The sequence below is a fragment of the Lutra lutra genome, chromosome 4 (genome assembly GCF_902655055.1).
Source record: "Lutra lutra chromosome 4, mLutLut1.2, whole genome shotgun sequence".
NCBI lineage: Eukaryota > Metazoa > Chordata > Mammalia > Carnivora > Mustelidae > Lutra > Lutra lutra.
This window is the reverse complement of record NC_062281.1, coordinates 105,125,992-105,147,123: the sequence shown is the minus strand read 5'-3', so window position 1 is coordinate 105,147,123 and position 21,132 is coordinate 105,125,992. Positions and strand designations below refer to the sequence as shown.

General features: G+C 39.5%; 1 protein-coding gene across 3 annotated transcripts in view; it reads right to left on the bottom strand.

Annotated features, from left to right (window-relative positions):
- Window positions 1-21,132, bottom strand: part of VAV3 (vav guanine nucleotide exchange factor 3) — a 373,454-nt gene that overhangs the window by 146,560 nt on the left and 205,762 nt on the right. The window lies entirely within an intron of this gene.

The following is a 21,132-nucleotide window of genomic DNA, read 5'->3' as shown; positions in this document are numbered from 1 at the left end:
ATCAAAACCAAAACCTACTCCCCAAAAAAGGCAAGTACTTTAAAACATTAAATATACTTGTTAAAGGTGCATTCATTATTAATATTATCATGACAAAATACACAACTAATAAAGGTTTTTTTAAATTTTTTTATTTTTTAAAAAGATTTTATTTATTTATTTAACAGAGAGATCATAAGTAGGCAGAGAGGCAGGCAGAAAGAGAGAGAGAGAGGAAGGGAAACAGGCTTCCTGCTGAGCAGAGAGCCCGATGTGGGGCTCGATCCCAAGACCCTGAGATCATGACCTAGGCTGAAGGCAGAGGCTTAACCCACTGAGCCACCCAGGCACCCCTTAATAAAGGTTTTTAAAAGTGGTTTAGAATATTCTATGTCCTGTGAAACTTACGTATCATAAAGACGCCTGTCCTCTACAAGCTTGCCATAAGGTGAAGAGGTTAAGACTCACACGTGGACAATTTGTGTAGGAGGGAAAAACTTGCACAGGGCTTGGAGAACCATATGAAAGCAGTCAAGAACAGCTTTGGGAGCAAAACACAGAGACTGGAAATGAGAAGACCGGTGGCCACCAGAGTCTCCATTCCAGAGCAGATACAACAAAAACTTTCACTAAAGTAGAAGAGAAGCGATTAATGTTCAAAGGTATAAGCTGGGTAGAAGCAAGGATTTATTCAGGTGAAGAGCTTGAGAGTTGATGCCCTGAATTCTAGGGTGGACAAGAGAACCATGGATGGGTTCATGCTTAAAGACCAAATTTAGGATCAAGAATTGCATCAGGGCACACAAAAACGTAAAGGTAACAAAAATGATACCGATCTGAATGGAGGTAGGGGAGTATACATTCAAACCAATAATTAAAGAAAGATGATTGATCTCAAGATATGGGCTATACTGGGGCACCTGGGTGGCTCAGTGGGTTAGGCCGCTGCCTTCGGCTCAGGTCATGATCTCAGAGTCCTGGGATCGAGCCCCGCATCGGGCTCTCTGCTCAGCAGGGAGCCTGCTTCCTCCTCTCTGCCTGCCTCTCTGCCTGCTTGTGATCTCTCTCTGTCAAATAAATAAATAAATAAAAATCTAAAAAAAAAAAAAAAAAGATATGGGCTGTACTATCTGTCCTAGTACTAAAGAACTTCCTGGAGCAGGTCAGGGGCTGCTAAGGCTGACAGATGAGAGCCACATGGCCAGCGACCCTTGCCAAGTTCTAGGACCTGTGGGAAGCATTCAGCACGCAAGCATTCAGCACGCAAGCATTCAGCACGCAAAGCACTGAGAAGGCAAGGCACTCCAGTACTGAGAACTAGTGCGGGCCTAGCGTAAGTCAGAAAAGGGCTGGATACCTAAGGAAAACAGAGGCTTCAGCGGGCAGCTGAATGCACTTGACCTTCAAGGAGAGAAAAGTCATGGAAGCTGTACGTCCCTCTCCCCCTCCTCCGAAGGCAGATGCAGAAGAACAAACACAGATGCCATCTCTCTCTCCACCAAGGAAAACACAACACTGCCCCTAATGGTATCAAGGCTACCTTAGGGGGAAGAAAAAACTGATCCTTCGTGGGTCTATCCCTGAGCCTGAAAAAAATCTGATGTTGCCTCAATGTCAGACAACACAAAAGAAGCAGGAAACCCAGGTAAACATTCAGCTTACCACAGAATGGAGGCCCTTCCCTGCTACTTTATGTCTCCAAGTATTTGGGTGATAGTGTTTCTCAAATATTTCTGAAGAAAATGAATCCAAACTTGCCATTACTGTCTGGGTGTCCAAACGAACAGACAGCAAAAGGGAGTCAGCCCTGTCCTCTGTGGAGTCAGTGGTGCCTCCGAGTTTCCGTTATGCACAATACCTGAACACAGCCTCATCCTCCACTGTATTACGTTGATCCTCTATTCCTGCCTTTCTGCTGAATGTTGGGCTTTTTTTTTCCCCTTCAAAACTAATTACATTAGAGAAACTCAGAGTAAAATATTCTGCAAAGCACACTTTTCTCACTATCCTCGTCAATGAACTTCAAATTGTCCTGTGATTTGGGATTCTCTGCCCTATAGTCTCTATCCATTCTGAAATAATTTAATATCCCAAATGAGGCCAAAAGCATACAGAACAGTGAAACTCAAGTAGCTGCTCCTAAAACAAAAATCGGCACAGTCTCACGGGCTTGAAATAGACACATATGCCAGTCTACCTCGAAAAAAGAAAAACACAAGCACCCTCAAATAATATCAAGACACTCTAGCAAACAGAGGCATGTCTAAAAACATCTGGATGCCCTTGATGCCCTAAACAATGTTATAAAAATACAGTTAAATCCTGACCTTGCTTGAGTCTACAGAGCCTTCCATGGTCCAACACTAGGTGAGGTCAGTGGTGAACAGCAGCACGGGGCAAAGTATGTTCCTTCCCAAGTTCCTCTGGCGGGCCTTGCCTCTCCTCCAGCCACAAGCATCACGTGCCTAAGTTATTGTCACAGCTAGTGGGCTCAGCCCCAGACTTATGCCTGTGCCTGCGGGGTCCTCCCTCCACGCAGCCTGGCAGAGGTAACCAGTGCCCTAGCAATGCTGCACTCACAGCTGAACTCCCAGTGTAAGTTCTTCACCATCTGCAACCATCCTCCAAATGCCCCCTGGCCCCTCTGTCCCCCCGCACCACACCCCCCAGGGGCTTCTGTCGGCTTACACCTGGATTCTCCTTCAGGGCCTGGCCCCTTCAGATTGCCAGATCAGTTAAGACGGTGAGCTTGGTGTGATTTCCTTCTATGCCCAGAGACTGGCTGTTGGCCTCCTACATGAAAGCTCCACAGTACATCAGCTCTGGCCAGAACCCTGGGCCTGCATTCACCTGGGAGGAGAAACTAAAACTGTCAGCACCAGCAATTTCTAAGTGCTTAGGATCTCCAGAGCATCGTCGTGACACCTGCCTTACTTGTAGTTTCTCCTTTGACGTCACAACAATTGCAGATGATGAAGTGGAGGCTCTGAGAGCTTAAGAAATATGTTGAGGGTCACCCAACTAGAAAATCTAAGATTCAAGTGTTGTCTACTGATTTCTAAAATTAATGCTTCTAACCTTTATCGTCTGTCACCCTGAGTTTAACAAAAAAGAGAAAATCTGTAGGGGTCTTGGTTTCTGGGAATTTTCATCTGACCCATGTCTGGGAGAATGATTGGAAGAGCAGCCCCAGCCTGTGAGAATGCTCTACAGCAGGCCGGGCCCTCAGCTTAGGTTTGTGGTCACACCAACCCACTGAGCTCAGAGCTCCAACCGTGGGATGTCCTCAATCTTACCATCCCTTGCCCAATCCCATGCCGACTCCTAGAAAAAGGCATTCAGTATCACAAGGGGTCTCAGGGTAATGTTCAGCTTTGGAGCTAAAGATACATTAGACCACAGGGCACAGCAGCTTTATGGACGAGCAGATAACTTAGTAGACCCCAGTCTTTCTTGACCCGACAGTGCACCTATACAGTTAAACACTGCTGTTGGCCACGCTCTACAGAGTGGCCTGTTCCTTGTTCCTTCCCAACCCCCAAACAATTCGTGATCCTATCTTCCATCTTTCCATATTTGTTTGTGATATCACCACATTTTCAAAGTTGTAAGGAACAAAAACAATTATCAGTGTGGGGCTGATGTAAAAGTTTAATAGTTATTATGCACAAAGAGCCCTGCACTGTGCCTGACATAAGGAAATATGGAATGATAAACAGTATTATTTTACTTAAATATTATAACATTTAAATACTGTAAGGTAGATATTATGTCTCCACTTTGTGATTTCCTCTAGAAGCTTAGCAAAGGAAGTTGAGCAATTTGCCCCAGCTCTTGAAGCTATTAATGGGCTGAACTCTGATCTGACTCTGAACAACCTAATACTAAAGAGTTTGAAAAATAGCATGTGAGTCATGAAGAGCAATGGAAACATTTTCAATGGGAAAACTGTATCTTCAACCATAGCATCCTGTCATCAGCTCAAAAGAGATCCATTTATTCAATATATTTTTAAATGTTCATTTCAGTTTCAGCTTCAAACCACTTTTCCTTATCATGATTATTCTTCCCTTTTCCCACCAAATCCTATCCATCCCTTAGCTTAGGCTCCATGTTTTAAGACCTTCCCAGATCACTGTAGCCCACAGAATCTGTCTTCTTTCTAAAATTACGTGGCACTTGCTCTTAAACTATTATTCAATTGCTCTAGTCAGTCTTTTATTTAGAAAGTATTTATTGGGGCGCCTGGGTGGCTCAGTGGGTTAAAGCCTCTGCCTTTAGCTCAGGTCATGGTCCCAGGGTCCTGGGATTGAGCCCCGAATTGGGCTCTCTGCTCAGCAGGGAGCCTGCTTCCTTCTTTCTCTCTGCTTGCCTCTCTGACTACTTGTGATCTCTGCCTGTCAAATAAATAAAGTCTTTAAAAAAAAAAATAAAAAGTATTTGTTAAATGCCAAAAATAGAGAAGTACTGTGCTGGGAATAAGGTGGGAGGGGGCAAGCATGCTCCCCCCACCCTTAAGTTCCTTTTAATCTGGACAAAGATGAAGATATGCACAGAAGTAAATCTAATGAAGTGTTACCCAAAGGTACAAGGTATGGTGGAGAATAAAGAAGAGGTTGGTCAACTCTTTAATATAGGTTAAAGGTGAGGCAGGAGAGGAGGGAGTAAAAAGAGAGCATCTGTCTTTGATCTGAGTCCTAAAAGATGAAAAGTCGTTCCCTTGTGGGAACGACTCAGGAGAGGACAGGTCCCAGGTGAGTAAGAGACACGGTGGTCAATGGTGCAGGGGAAAAGGAGTATGGCATGCACTTGCAGCTTCCAGGAGCTCAATCTTTCATTTTAACACTGGTCATGCTGGGCAAAATTCAGTAGCTAATCAGAGCCTGTTTCTTGGGTTTCCTGGACAACTATGTGGCTATCACACAGGAATAATTTTTATTGACACACTATTCTTTTCCCTTATAGCAGCACGGCAGCCATATTGTCCTGGGTTAAGTATATACTTTCAAAAAGCAATTCTGATTAGATGAAGGCAAATACAAAACTCCTCTGAATTTAGGTTATTGCTGGACCAAAAAAAAAAATCTCTAATGAAAGATTTTAATATATGCTATCAATATCCCTATCTCGGAAATAAATGATGATGTGTGACAACCTACCTTCAGGGCTGTTGAAAAAAAATCAATGATCTTTTTAAAATTTGAGCTGATATTTGCAAAGTGCTTTTCATTCAGACAGGGAAAAGCACTAGAGGAGTACACAAACGGATAAATAAATCTATTAAAAAAAAAAAAAAGAAATCACTCACAGAAGATAAACAAATCACTCCAAAGCAGAATTTTATTAAACTCTACTTAGGTCTGATCTTCGCATGGGCTACAATTCTCCCAGTGAGTCTCTCTGTCCTCTGGCTGAAAGCACCTTGTGGACACTTCTCGTGGAGCAGTGCTGACCACTAACAGCCAGCTGGCTCATTTCAGTTTTCCTGGTCATGTCTCAGAACGGTCTCTTAAGAAGTCATTGATTAAAGCGATCAATCAATTCTCTGCACAATAATGCTCTGGCTTCTTCTGCTTTTAATATCAAAAGGCCCTCCTCACTGAAAACTAGTAGTAATCAAGCTTCCTGGATCACACACTATCTGCGCTTTTTGATCAAAGGTTCACAGATAATTTCTTTGGCATTGCAAAATGATGTGTTCTACTGAATCAGCACAGACTATCCATCTTATTTCTTTATTAATTTTGAATGGAAGGAATGCCTTCATTTGTAATTAAACTAAATTAATTTTGAGTATTACTTTATCACCACTATATTTCCACAGAAGGAATAAGCCCTACTTATTGAATTTTCCTGATGGTTTACAGACTAGGTATGCAGAGTTTAAAGCATATCATCACCTTTAGGGCATGAAACATTCATCTTCCCAAAGGGATCACATATCATCATCCAGTATGTACATCCACAAATGTTCTTGTAAACATACACACACGCAAAGTAATAACTATTGAACGTATTTTTGTGAACCAAAAGAGAATAAGCACAAGAAAAAAAAATGTCATAACTGTTGGGCAGAAATAAAAGATGATGAGATTACAGTATTAATTCTGTATCACAGTTAGCTTCCACACCTCCCCCATGTTCTTTTTCCATTCAACAAGGCTTCAACATATTCAAGAAACGGGCTGCAGAGTCAAATTTAAGAGCAAAATTTCTAGTGCTGCAGGAAAAGAACACATCACAAATATTTTTTAAAGCCCCTCTTTAAGATGAATGAAGTCCCAGAGAAAGAAAGAGGACCCTTGCCTTGCCTGGGTCCCCTGGCCATGTCAGTGGAGGAAGGGAACTGATGGGGGTGGGGAGTGGCCGGGTCCTTCCTTAGCTTTTTTTCTCCTTGTTCAGCACTCTGTGAACACCACTAAGTAGTCTTTTCCATTTGTTCTCCTATTCTGTTTTTAGGATGCTGAGTAAGATCTCCACTATTAAATCTCAGAATCTTTAAACCTTCATTATAATTCATCATTAACATTATCCTCAGCTGCCTTACCTTTCCTCCAAATTATTAAAAATATTACTAAAGCATAAATTAATCATTAGGCATTTACCCTCTAAACACCTCTATGAAACCAGGTTTGTTGGCAATTTTACATAAATGTGAATTCTTACTTTCCAAATAAATTTAAAAACCAACTGCAGTCTACTAATAAACATTAAAAATTAATATTTGACTATTTCCCCAACCAGTCAGATATTCAGATTGTCAGCGTATCTAGTATATTCAAAATGGCCAGCCTGCCATATTTTAAATTAAACATAAACCCATGGGATTTAGCTTTTGTGGGCTTTGCAAATTTAGACTTGTGTCAATATCAAGAGTCAATACAAACCTAATACTAAAACACTCAATCTCTTATGTTGAAATTTTATAAAACCAAGGATTCTCTTAAAGCATCAATACCTTTTAGAGTCATTTTTAAAAGCCAAAATAAACTCAGTCTAAGGGGAGTTTCATTATAATTGAATATGGAATTGCGAGTTAGAATGGGCAACCCATTAAACAATTAACAAGCAAAAAGTTTAATTAAATTTCAAATTCACATTGGGTTTCACTCTATCCTACAATTATAAGGTTTCAAGCCAGTATCAAGTATTCAAGAGTGCCCTGCTGAGAACATATCTGCAATGTCAACAGCGAACAATATATTCATGTCAAATAGATGCTGGAACAATGGCTCCTATTGCTAAGATCCACTGGAGGCTGGTTGACTTCTTCCTCCTACCCCAAGTCCACCGGTCCCTGGACATGGAAATGGCAGCTTTTCATGACAGAGATAACAGGAAAAGATGTAGACTGCCTCATTTCATGCAAAAGGAACCCGATAAAAGCCTACTCTTAGAAGAAGAGGAATCACCACAAATTAAAAGGATTTGGGGTCTAGTTTCAATTCTGCTACTTGCTGCTCCTGTGGCTTTGGGCAAGTTTCTCTGTAGAAAAAGTTACCTTAGGTCCAACTGGCTACAAAATCTGAGATCATCCAGGACATAGGCATTTAAGGAAAACCACCTACAATCTGGTAATTGATCTATCTGTAATATGGCTGAGGCAAGAAAGGGGACCTTTGTGGTTCCAAAGTTAAGGTTCTTTATTACACTCTCCTAAAGTAAAACTTTCATGGGGAGAGCCTTGTGCATATGGATAAGTATTGTACATAAATATGTATGTGTATAACACAAATGTCCCAAAAAGCTATACTGAGGGAAAGGCTTAGTACAGACTACTTATCAACTTGCACAAGTTTAATGCCACAAGAAAAAGAACGCTCAGCTATATAACTAGATAAAAGTGTTTGCAAGACAAGAGATAATAATGCAAGCCTAGAGCTCAACATACAGAGTCACTGTTGTCACAAAGCATCATTCCAATCTTGAGACTTCCTATCTTAAAGAATGCAGAAAAGTTCCTAATTCATTATTCCAAGTCTGTATGGTATGTAGACAATCCATTAGATTATTTTATGGTGTACCTTCTAGTAGATCAAAGCCCTAACAGTTCTGTTTTCTTTTTTTTTTTTTTCCCCCCGCCCTCAATCTGAAAGATGTTTAGGTCACAGTAATTGGAAAATACAATTCAAACCCCGACCACAATTAAATAGGTCAGGAATAGTTTTAGCTTAGTAAACTACCTATGACCTCAGGTCTATTTTGTAATGTATGAAGCACTATCTCCAAGCTCTCTAGTTTTTAAAATGCACCGGCAGCAACAGCTTTAATTTAAAATGCCAGTGTTCAATATGTCAAAGCTCAAATATTCTCTGAGAGGGAGCTTTAATGCATATATATTATTAATGCACTATCAGAGAACAGATCTCTGAGTTGATTTGGACCAATGAGTCATTAGTCAGAGACCACATAAAGCAAATGTGGTGTATGAGAATAGATGAGAGAATTTTGTTTCTGGTTGCTCTTGCTCTCCGGGGGGAAAGAAACAAAACAACAGGAAGTCTGCAGTCTCAGGTTAGGAGATAGGAAAATGGAGTTTAATAAAACATTCTTTTTATGCCTTACTCGCCATTTAGGCAAGAAACTTCTTGGAGAAAAGAACAAGAAAAGTCTGGCCTTGCACCATGGTGGAGCTTCCATGCCATCATGAGCTATGTGGCCCAAGCAGGGACTTAAATCTCTGGTCCTTAGTTAACTTATTAAAAAAAGAAAAGAAACAAAACAAAACAAAACAAAACAAAACAGAGATCATTGCCCCTGTCATAAGTTCCATAAAGAGTTAAAAAGACAAATATCAAAAGCATAGCACTGTACTTGGAAGACAATGTTAACGTCATTGAATATTAATTCTCTCATAGGACTGATGCCAGGAAAGACTGGAAGAAAAATAAATTCAAACAGGTTTTTGTTGTTTTACTATAGCAAACTATAAAATAAGACTAATACTTTTATGCATTTTCAAATTTATAAAGCCCATTAATTTAGGTCATTTGTAACTTTTAGATTTTTTTTTTTAGCTTTTTCCCTTTCCTCAAAGGGCTAGCTGCTTTGTGCAAAGTATGATGCTGCAAATAAAAAGATGTGGATAGGCTGACACCACCAGCCACTGGAATATTCTAATAATTTTTGAGGCAGATAATCTGAGCTCCTAGTCCCAGTGTTTTCTTAGACAAAGATGTTTAGAAGAAAGTCTGCTATTCTAATAAGCAAAAGACAGGTTAAACACATGCTTCTGATAACTGCTTCAAATTGGGCTCTCTCCAGGAAAAAGAAGCTATTCAGTGTTAGTCCGAAGTTCATCTCGAAGGAGAAAAATGAGTGTTACGCACCATGTTCTTATCTCCAGTGACTTCTGTAACATACATTCAGTGTTACCCCAGTATAAATATATATATTTAAAACTCATCTTAATCCACCCTGATAACCAGCCAGGACTTAGTCTCAGACCTTAAGGCTTTTCCTCCCCATTGTCCTTACCTCTTAAAAGATAATTTAAAGCCTGAGACTGAAATCACATTATCTAGACAACTGGAAAAAGGAAACACCATCAAATCAAATCAAAACTTTGTTTAGATTGTATTAAGCACAATTCTACAAGGTGACCAAAACTCTTTCTATATATTAACTTATAAATCAAGACTTGACTTACTTTAAGGAAATTCTTTAAAGCCCAAATCATCCTTACAAATTGTTAATAATGCATGATGTTATTATTTGATTTTGTAAAAATAACCAATTCTTACCCAACGACATCAGTACAAAATAAGTGGGAAATATTTAGATTCTAAATCACATTTTTCGGGGCGCCTGGGTGACTCAGTGGGTTAAAGCCTCTGCCTTCGGCTCAGGTCATGATCTCAGGGTCCTGGGATCAAACCCCGCATCGGGCTCTCTGCTCAGCAGGGAGCCTGCTTCCCCCTCTCTCTCTGCCTGCCTCTTTGTGTACTTGTGATCTCTCTCTCTCTCTCTCTGTGTCAAATAAATAAATAAAATCTTTAAAAAAATAAAAAATAAAAATAAATAAATCACATTTTCATTCAGTGTGTGAATATACTACACAAAAATACCTCTTGCTTATAAAACAAACTTTCATCTTTGGAGAACAACAGTAGGTATTCTTGCTATAAATGAGACAGCGTGGGGCCAGGGGAAAAGCTCTGGATTGAGATTCAAGATCAGTCTCTGCCACTTGTTAACTAAAAAAGCACACACAAAACACTTAATCTCTCCTCTATTTTTTTTTTTTTAAGACAATACCTCCGGGGTACCTCACAGTATTCCTTAATAATCAAATGAAGTATTATCCAAAAATGCTTTGGAGACTATAAAGCACTATTTAAGAGGAAGGAATTACCCCTGTGTGCTACCAGACTCTAAATACTTTAACACGAAGGAATTAAAATCTGAAATCTTCCTTATAATATTCAGAAGCAGAAAAAATGCTATGCATAATTTAATCAGAAGATCTTAAATTGATTTCTAAATGCCTTGAAGATTAAAACTCTCTCCTTTACTTTTTTTGTAGGGATGATAGCAGCTAGCATCACACCTTGCCCCTAATACTGGACTGAAATTAAACATTCAATTTACCTATACCTTTATCTAATCCAGGTTAGCATTCAACTAAACTAGTTAATGAAAACATCTTTCCAAATTAAGTTTCTTTTTATTTAGGAGAAAGAATGTTTAAAACACAAAGTTGGAGGAATAGATACCTTCAAACATCTGAAGGGCTACAAATAGAGGAAAGAGATAAATTTCTATTTGGGCCCAAGAAATTACATTAGGAAATTATATTTGAACAGACAGATTTCAACTTATTGTAAGAAAGTTTTCTACAGTCAAAGCTAAGCAAAGAGCAAGTGATTTCAGAGGTAGTGAGTTCCTCATCACACGAAACATTCAAGCACAGACTACATGTGGAAAGAAGTTGTAGGAAAGGTTTGAGCATTGAATGGCTGGAATGAAGGAACTTCAAAGTCCTCTTCAAAGTGTCCATGAGTTTACAAAACAGTATGGCTTCTAAACATCTTGATAATTATAAGCTGGTATTCAGAGTATATGGGAGAAAAACTCGCCTATAACAAATTAATTTTTCTAAATTACATATCAGTGGTAGAGGGCATCTTTCCTAATTATTTAAAGCCAAACAATATATACTTAACCTATAATGATTTTCTTTGTCTAAATGAAGAGCAAAAACTTCAATTTTTTGCTCATGCCTTTCTTAGACCCCCAGAATGTCACTAATTTTCAAAATTTGCCTGATAGTATGACATGCACTGGATTTTTCTACGCTGAAATTTCCAATTCTATTTTCCTCACATCAAATAATGTGTGATGTAAGCTTTCGTTTACCTTGCAATTTACCACTGCTTTGCATTGACATTATAATGCTGACTTGAAAATATGCCTTGTTAGAATGTAAACTCCATAAGGGAAGAGAACTGGCTTTATTCATCATTATATCTATCCTGCCTTAGACTAGCTCCTGGGAAGGTATGAGATGCTTGAAAAATACATGAATAAACAAACACAGATAAACAATATTTAGTTTCATTTGATAACTGTTTCAAGCATGACTTTCTAAATCTTTCCAACTAGACTGCTATTGCTCACTGTCATGAAGAGGAAAAACAAAGTGTCTTCTATTGTTTCCATCAAAAGGACTGCCAATCTTCAAACACAGCTTATTTTGTATTGTACAGCTCAAAGTAATAATTCCTATGATCTAATAATTTCTTATCAAAGATATCCTAAAAATGGTACATATGACCTTAACTATTAGGTTTAGGCTTATAAATTAAAGCTTGCTCATTATTATAGAATTCACTGATCAAGTCACTTTCTTAGAGGAAACCATATATATATATATATGGTTGACTCAATACACTGAACAGTTTTGAAACAAACTTACTCTTTGTGTTATTTACATTACCCAGACAAGCTGGAGTCAGTACAATGAACACCATTGTCAGGTTAAACATCCCTGGTTGCACTATTACTCATATAAGAAGAAGGAAAAAAAGAAAAGCACGACAAAGGGTCTGTTACAAATGCTTGCGGAAACGAACACTAATTCACCCTAACAATGTTACTTGCATTTAATTTTAACAGAATAATGCTCTTGGATGATGGGACTTTTGATAGCTATCCATTCTTCTTCCTGCCTAGGACTTCTTTATAAGCATGCTCAGGAATGACAGAAAAATGTCAAGCAAGTATTAAATATAACCAGAGAAAAAGGAGAGAGGTTGATCCCCACTAGGCAATAACAGAGCAAGAATACTATTTAATATTTACCAATGCTTTGTCATGCATGAAATGCTTTTACATGTTTCTGGATCAAACAGGTTACTGAAAGACTCCATTTAATGACAGCTGTGGTTTTTCTGAGCACTGTCCCGTGTCCTACTTCCTTTTATTGCTGCCAGGAAACTGCGGTTTAGTTCCCTACACTGACTTAACTGCCAATTTTGAAAGGTTATAGATAATACATTAGATTCAGGGAGAGTTGAGCTGGCTTCAACTTGGGAGATTAATATGAATAGGTCAGTACCACATGACTCAGCACCACCCAGGGGCAAGGGATCAAGTGAGCAGGGATCTCATATTCATAAACAAATTCTGCATATTCAAAACTGGCAATGAAAGCCTTTTAAGGAGAAAGAATAGAAGACTGTTTTTAAAGAAAATAATTTCTCCAAAAAGCCAAAACAGCATGTGGGCAGACAGTACAGAGATGCTTTGAGGACTGATACTTTGGTAGAATGCCTGCGAGGCTACCCGTTTCCAGCAGACACTGACACCAGCTTGGAACACCCAGAAAATGACAAACCAGGTGCCAGCAAAGTCAGAATGTCACTCCCACATATGGCTCGTTCAGGAAGGCTCACCCTTGGGCCAACTCTTAATACCACTCTAGGCTTCCTTTGCCCCTTGTAGTTTTCCTTGGTGTGCTCTTAAAAGGAAGGAAATTTCAGAAAAATAATAGGCACAAATGGCATTACTGCTGGAAGGAAAATGCCCCAAGAGCACAAAGCCATCACTGACTACAGAAGTATCTTCGTTGATGTGGTTGAGTATTAAGAAAAGCTTACTGTGATGTTCCTATTGGCCTGGATTCTTTGGGCCTCACAGTCCTTTCTAATAAACCTTAGAATAAAACTTAATGAAACCAGATACCTGAATAGGTGCAGTTCACTCTCTGGGCAGATATTTTTGACATTCGTTTGGATAGTACAGAGTAATGTCAAATACAAATAATACAGCCAGGTATCTTTTCTTTGGTTTCGGTGGAACAGAGAACATTCTGTAGCTAAATCAACATGATGGACTAAGCAGGGATTAGTGCTACTAAAAAATTTTTAAAAAGAATAAAAATAACAAATCACACTAGTCCAAAAGGCCACAGGGCGGTTCCATTAGAGCTGAGATCATTTAGCGGTAGCACATACTCACTACTTCCCTAGGCCTAAATCATCTTCTCTGGGCTATAACACAGGGGTCGCTAACTGCTGCTCATGAGCCAAATACGGCCCACCACCTGTTTTATTGGAACACACCACACTTGTTCATTTGTCTATTATCCATGGCTGTGTTATTACTGCAATGATAGAACTGAGTAATTATGACAGAGACCATATGGTCCACAAAGCCTAAAATATTTACTTTCTGGCCCCTTACAACAAAAGTACATTGGCCTCTGTTCCAAACGATGAAATTTGTAGTCTCAAAAGCTACTTGCATGTATGTATATTTGAGAAGATCCAAACAGACCTCCTAATGAAGAAAATGAGGAAAAGGAGCAAGAAGAGAGAAGAGAAAGGAGAAGTAACAGTACTAGTAGGAGTAGTGGTAGCAGTAGTTTGGACTTGCTATGGAATTCTCTGACTTCCATCGCTTCACGGAGATGGAGGAATCTCCATGCAGGCAAAAAATATAAGCAAAATCAGTCTTTTCAATGTGTACAATGCAATGTCAAATCTGCAGCCAAAACTTTAATATTCTGTTAAAAACAAGGATCACTTACCGACCAATAGCAAAGAGCATCTCCCCTTAAGATACTCAGTAGATTTCTTAATCTTGAACTGACGTAACATAACAAGCTTTACTTCTCTAAGTCCCAGGATGGCTAAGGTATGTGCTGTCTCTGGCCTGACTAGCCAGGCTCCAGAGGATAAGCTGTGAGTCCAGGCATACTGGCCCACTGTGGGGAGCAGCGTATAGTGAAGAGAGTCACATTGAGGATATCAAGGAGACTGATGAAATGGCAGAGGGAACAGGTGCATGAAATGACCCTTTCTCTTGTGCCACCCATCACTATCACAAAATCTAGGCCATGACTGTATTTCTTCTGGGTCAGGAGTTGAGACAGAGAGAAATGTGAGGAAATAGGTGGGCTTTGAGCACCTCAGACCCTGGAACTAGAGTTTGGGCCGAGTTCTGCCCACAGCTCCCAGAAGCAAGGAGGTCCAGATAGCATGTGAATTGCATGTTGTTCTGCAGGTTTCAGCAAAATTATAGATTAGGTCAGCATTATGCAAAAGAGTCTAGGTAATGAGGACATTATCCATATCCTGGTTGGCTCTATAAGTTCCATCCAAGCATGAAGTCAGTCTGCCAATAAGAAACATATATGGAAAAACAAAAAGAAACAACCTAGAAACATCAAGTTGGGTGGCTACAAAAATGCGTTCAAGAAATTACAAACTTATTTTTTGAAGGCTAATTTAAGGAAAACATAATTTTATGTAACATCAACTTCTAGAACTTCAAAAAAATCTCATGCTGCTAGTGGAAAATGTATGTTTTTCAGTGTCTCCTACCTAAGGATGCAAATTATAAAGCCTACTTATTATACTAGAAAAAGTTTCTTCCCCTCAAGGGCTGTTATATCTTGTCCAACCCTAGGAATCCTTAAGCCATCAGGTCTTTGTTGTTGTTGTTATTTTTATATTACCCTGTTATCAGAAAACTTGAGTAAAATTTCAGATTTACAATAAAAATGGGATTTTCCACTGTGTGCCAGGAGTTGTGCTTGGGACTCCTCATGCATGTGAACACCACTGACAAGATGCCGGCCATCATGGTGTTCTTAGTTCAGGGGAGAAACAGCCATGAAATGGACAATTAGATCCAATGGCAACCCCATCAACTGAAAGGCCCAGGCAGTTTGGCCTTGGACCCTTAAAAGTACACATACAGAAATCAAAATAACCAAAAAGCAATTGCATTCTCTATCTAACATTTCAAAGGACATAAGAGGGAATGTAATTCAGAATCCACAGATACGTATTTCAAAAGGTACTTTTCCCCTTTCCAAATTCCTCAAACCCCACCGCTATTCCAGAGCCTCATTCACACCAAAACCCCAAATTTTCTTTCCATTTCCAGAACCATGAAGCTTTCTTTTTTCCTTTCTCCCAGCATTAGCCATATAGTTCAATTCAGCTTCTCTCTCAGTAAGCAGGAAGGAATCTCTATTCTTTAGGAGGAGAAAGGATAGGTGAAATTGGGCTGGCACGTAATAGATCTGCTTTAATAAGCAGGGGGCAGACGGGTGGAAGGAAGGCTATAAATACCACCCTTGGATAATTTTTGCCAGGCCATATAATTACAATTGTGAGAGAATACTGGGGAGGTAGGGTTATTGATTTAGCGTAATGGTCAAGAACGATCTCTCTCAGAAAGCAACATTTTAAGCCAAGGTCTATAGGATAAAGAACAGGAGGAAAGACCATCCTGGTTAAGGAAGCCTCTAAGGCGGTTGTCTGAGGGCCTGTGCATTCCCCAAGAACTGAAATCCACTCAATCTAACCACAGCAAAATTAGCCCAGGAAAAGCTACTACGAGATGTAGCTGGAAAGACGGGCAGGATAAAATCAGGGAGGGCCTTTAGGTCCTGGCAAGAATTCTGAGATTACACCAAGGGCAACAAATAGCCAACAAAGGGTTTTAAGAAGGGCGGGCCACAGGTGGATCACTGTGGATGCTTCCTGAAGTGTGGACTGGTAAGGAGTGGGGAAGAGGGACAGAAGCTAATTAGACATGTGAAAGGCGTAAACCAAGGAGGGGAACACGAAGATTACAAGCAAGTGGTCAGATTTAGTCTGCAGAGACTGGGGAGAAACTGTCCACAGGTACAGGGAGAAAGGTACTTCTCGGGCTTCCTTCTATTTACACTTGAGCAAATGGGACTGGGAGGAAGATGTTATTTGGCTAGAAATATCCAAGAGTACAGTCTTTAAATTCAATCCAGTATATATTAATAAAAAATTATATTTATAAATTACAGTATTAAATTCAATTGCAATAGCTCCTTCTTTGTTACATGCCCAGGGCTTCCAATAATATCTGGCAAGAAGGCAAGTGCTCAGTAAGTACTTGTAGAATGAATGTAATTTCCTCCAGTAATTATCTCTCTGGTAGTCAAAATAGCTGAGCAATATCTTTAGATTAAAACAAATTTTATGTTTTTTAAATTATGTTTGATAAAATATAATTTCATATTTAAAATGTGAACAACATACTCACTGCTTTTATAATACAAACTACAGAAGGTAAATTTCAGGAAACTATTCTTGTCTAGTAGATCCCGAGTGTGAGGAAAATGCTTTGAAACATTGTTCTGTTTGACCTCTGATTATTTAAATTTTTCTTTTTAATTCTGTGGCATGTGTGCTTTTTATGGTGAGTGACCTCAAATTCCTTCTGGAAGTAAGTGGGGAATAAATTAGAAACAGTGTGACTCTGATCAAATGAGATTTGTGGAGTTTAATGGCTAGATTCCTGCCCTCTGCCCTACCCTATCTGGAGAGCACCCATTTTCAGGGGTTCACCATGGGAGACAAAGCTCAGGGGCTGCCCTTCTAGATGTCCAACATGACAATGACATCTGGTCCTAGAGTCCCCTTACTGGCTCTGTAATTTCTATATACCCTTCTACTCTTCTCTCCACAACCACAGTCTTAGCATTTAACAATTAGCAACAAATTGCTAATTTGGCAACTAGCCCTAAATATCCTGGGCTCATCTTTGAGCACACATTACTATTTCTACGTTCTTCCTCCTCTTAAGAAAACCATGTAGCACGGTGCATATGGTACACAGTGAAGGAATCTTACATAGTGGGAATATTGCAATGCTTCTTTCAAGGAACTTTCTTTATTCAAGGGATTAATATAAATTGTTAGAACTTCAAGAATTGGATCAAGTCGGTCAGAATAAATTCCAGGCAAAGAACCTTTCAGTTTCCTTCAGTAAACACTATGGAGGCTGGTTCAGAATCTACTACTTTTTACCATTTGCAATACTCCCCTCCCCCATTTTATTTTTTTCTTTCTCGCTCTCCTTCTTTAAAAAGCCTCCCTTGTCTATTATTCAATTTATTTGTTTCATATTTTACCCATCGTTGACTTGTTTCTGGAACACTTAAAGAAACTGCCTGATCCTCTAGGTCCTAGTTACAGTGGTGGAGGTGGGGGAGCAGAAAAGGAAACCTGACTCTAGTTGTAGATAACAGGATTTCAGTCCAGTTGTTTATTTTAGCACCTTGGGGTAAAGAAATTGCTGTGACCTGAGATCCTGAACTCCATTGTAAATGATACAGCACTGAAGTTGTACAAGTTTGCTGAAACACTGCTGTAATCACTAGTTTCCTGAGCTATAAAATGGGTATGACAATATTTATCAATTTAAATCTAACAGGAGAATTCATAAAAACACACTGGATATAAGGGATTGGAGGAAAACATACCCAGAAGCTTCCTGACAATATTTTGAACATTGTTATAGGCACTCACATCCATATTCTCCTGTATCATTACGAAAACTAGCTTAAGCTATTAAAAATATTTGCCATCTTATTTCACAGAAAACTAAATGGAATTGGGAGAGACGGTGACAAAAGCCCTTTTGGAAATAAATAAGAATAAACAATGTATATCAGTCTCTTAAAGGTTTAAATACATTCTTCAGAGTGGCAGTCCCCCAGAACTATGGCTCCCAAACTTCTTTGGTTCCATGACTGTTCCAACAACCTCAAGAGCAATCCGTCCTGCTACCACTTCTTCTCATAAGAGAAAAAGAAAAAAACATTTTTCTCCCTGCCCTATCCAAGTGGGTCACTGCTTCTTTTCTCTTTGTTCTTCCTTTCTTACGGAGCTTTGCCAAGTTCTGATGTGGTTCACTGAATATTCTAAATGCTGAAAGTGGTTACTGCCAAAGAAGGTCAGAGAACACGACTACTGAGCAGGGATGGGATGTGTTTGAGAAAAAGACACAGGCTGAGATTTAGGTCACCTCTAGGGAGATGATATGCGTTTACTGGGTACTTACTGTTTATTGGTATTCATGCTTTTCTATGGTCTTTTTTAATGTTCTAAATTAAAAGTGGTATTTTAAACATCTTAAAGGTGATTTGCAACTTTTTTAAAAAATAAAAACGATCCAATCATCCTATAAACAGCAGAACAGCCATCTTCTGTAAATAGAACTGGCAAGCATTTCATCAGTCTTAAAATATCACCTCCCTTGATTTCCCACCACACTCCTACCGATGCCTCCCTTTCCTTCCCTGAGTTCCTTAAAGCAACACTCCAGAATGCTCTAGGAGGACCTGTGTGTCCAATGTTAATGCTAAAGGGACTGGTAGAAGCCAGCTTGAGGAGGTATCCAAAGGTTTTCATGGGCTGTCATGAATGCAGCCCATTTTCCTAGTTTTCTTTTATTCCCCATGGCTTAGAGAAGGACAGTACTCGAACTTTAATAGATAAAAAGGCAAAATTTGGACCATAGGTAACGTCGTCCTAAGCTTCAGGACTTAACCTAGGTTATTTTATTCTCCTGAGCACAAGACAAGCAGGAGCTGCTTATAGAGCAGGAAGCAGGGCTTTCCTGCATAATGAGCTTCAAAAAAGAGGGGACAAAATAAAATAATGGCATATTCTGATGCCTGAGTAAAATCCTGACTAATTTTACTTTGCCATAATTGGCATCATCCCTGCTTATAGAAGCCCTCCACTTCGACTCTGGCAATTCTCAAAAAAGGTACTTCCACCCTCTCACCATCTGCATGGGCAGTCAATGGAATTCTGAAATACAAACAGCCACTTGGAGGTTTAATTATATTGGTGAGGTGCCTGGAAAATGCTCAAAGTTAAGAATCCCAGTTTCCCTGGGCATGGTATAGCCGTCTTTCTTATGGTGGGACAATTTCTATCTATCCATCCTCCCTTAGGTATATAACTACCAAGCAGTGACAGGTAGCTGTCTACAAGTTTCTCCTTTTTTTCCATAAGAGAACCTTGATTCTCAGCTAGGTGCAATCCTGCCTGAAATAAAGATGATATAGATTTCCTAGGCTCCCTTGACAGATGCGGCCATACGGCTAAATTCTAGTCAGTATTAGTAACATAAGTTTGTGGAATATTTACAAGGGATCCTTAAAAGAAAGAAGTCACCTTCTGCTGCCTAAAATGAAGATTTTATAACTGGAGCTCCAGCAGCTATCTTGGACAACAAAGTGACCAACCCTGAGCACAGAAGCCAAATGCTTATTGTGAAGAGCAGAAGCCCTGAGTCTGGATCCCTGAGGATACTTCAGTGAGCCACCAGACCAAGCTTCATCCACCTACCCCAGATCCTTTTTCACAAATGAGATAAAAGCATCCATATTATAAAATCTCTTGTATCCAGTTAAGTTCCTTGATTTATGGCAACTGAACAAAATGTTGACTGGTCTGCCTATCGTACAGTCCAAGGAGAGCTGCCTGCTCCAGACAAGAAATTTACCTTCCCTCCTCTGCAGAAATGTTTTCACTCATCCAAAGATTATATAGCAAAAAAGAACCCACAAGTAAATACTAGCCTAGCGTCATTCCCACAAGAGCAAAAGCTTGAGATCAGCTCTGCCTGTGCCCATTGTCACCAACCCCAGGTAGACAAGTCACCACTTGAAACCTCCTTAAAATAGCACCCTTGGTTTATGATGGAGCCCACAATCTGTGAGAGACTAGGCAGAGGCCACCAACTTCCTTATTCAGGCCCCAGCCAAAGGGGACCTACAGCATAGCCACAGCATCCATGCACAGAACTACTAACCTCTTTGGCTTCATCACTATAATCAAGAACAATACATTATTAGCACCATGATGTATACTGGGATGGTGCCTTCTGGTTTTACAAGTCCTCATGGGTATAATAAGATCCTAAATACAAAACCATATTAATAATAGTGATAACAATAGATATCATTATTGTTCAATACCATATGACTGCTGGTGTGCCATGTGGCTAGCACTCTGCCTGAAACATATTATTGAAATCCAAAATATTATCATCCTTATTTTATAGAGGAGGAAACCAGGGCTCTGAGAGATAATGAACTTAGCTAAGACCATGCAGCCAATTCATGACCGTGGTTACTGCCGAATCCAGAATTGTTCTATGAGCTTACAAACATCTTAGTAGCACCATCATTGCTCTCAAAATGTTAGATAAAATAATCTCAAGAAAATCTGTTTTTCTCACTTCAGAACTACAATAAAACATTCTAATCTAATCCCCATATTAACATGAGCATTTCTTAAAACAAAGCAAAAGAAGGAACAGGGGACGCCTGGGTGGCTCAGTGGGTTAAGCCGCTGCCTTCGGCTCAGGTCATGATCCCAGAGTCCTGGAATCGAGTCCCGCATCGGGCTCGCTGCTTAGCAGGAAGCCTGCTTCCCTTCCTCTCTCTCTGCCTGCCTGTCTGCCTACTTGTGATCTCTGTCAAATAAATAAATAAAATCTTTAAAAAAAAAAAAGAAGGAACAAAAGCCCGATAGAATTTGTCCACAAATGGTAAACAGTGCTAGAATACAAATGAAGCAAATCCCAAGTGCTTTTCTCTCCCCACCCCGAATTTCACCTTTTGCTAACAGTTTCAATTTCAGGGTAACCTTAATGTTTTTGTAACATGGTCACTATGCACCTTTTAATCCAAAACATCAAAACTAAAAAGAAACCCCTATAATAACATGTTTTTGTGTAATTACATCTCTTTATGCCGTTCCTTTTGAAACAGGTCTAACTTATTTCCCACCTCTTTCTTGAGCTTCCACTAAAGAACTCAAGACCCTAAAACATTCATTGGAAACACCAGGTAATTTA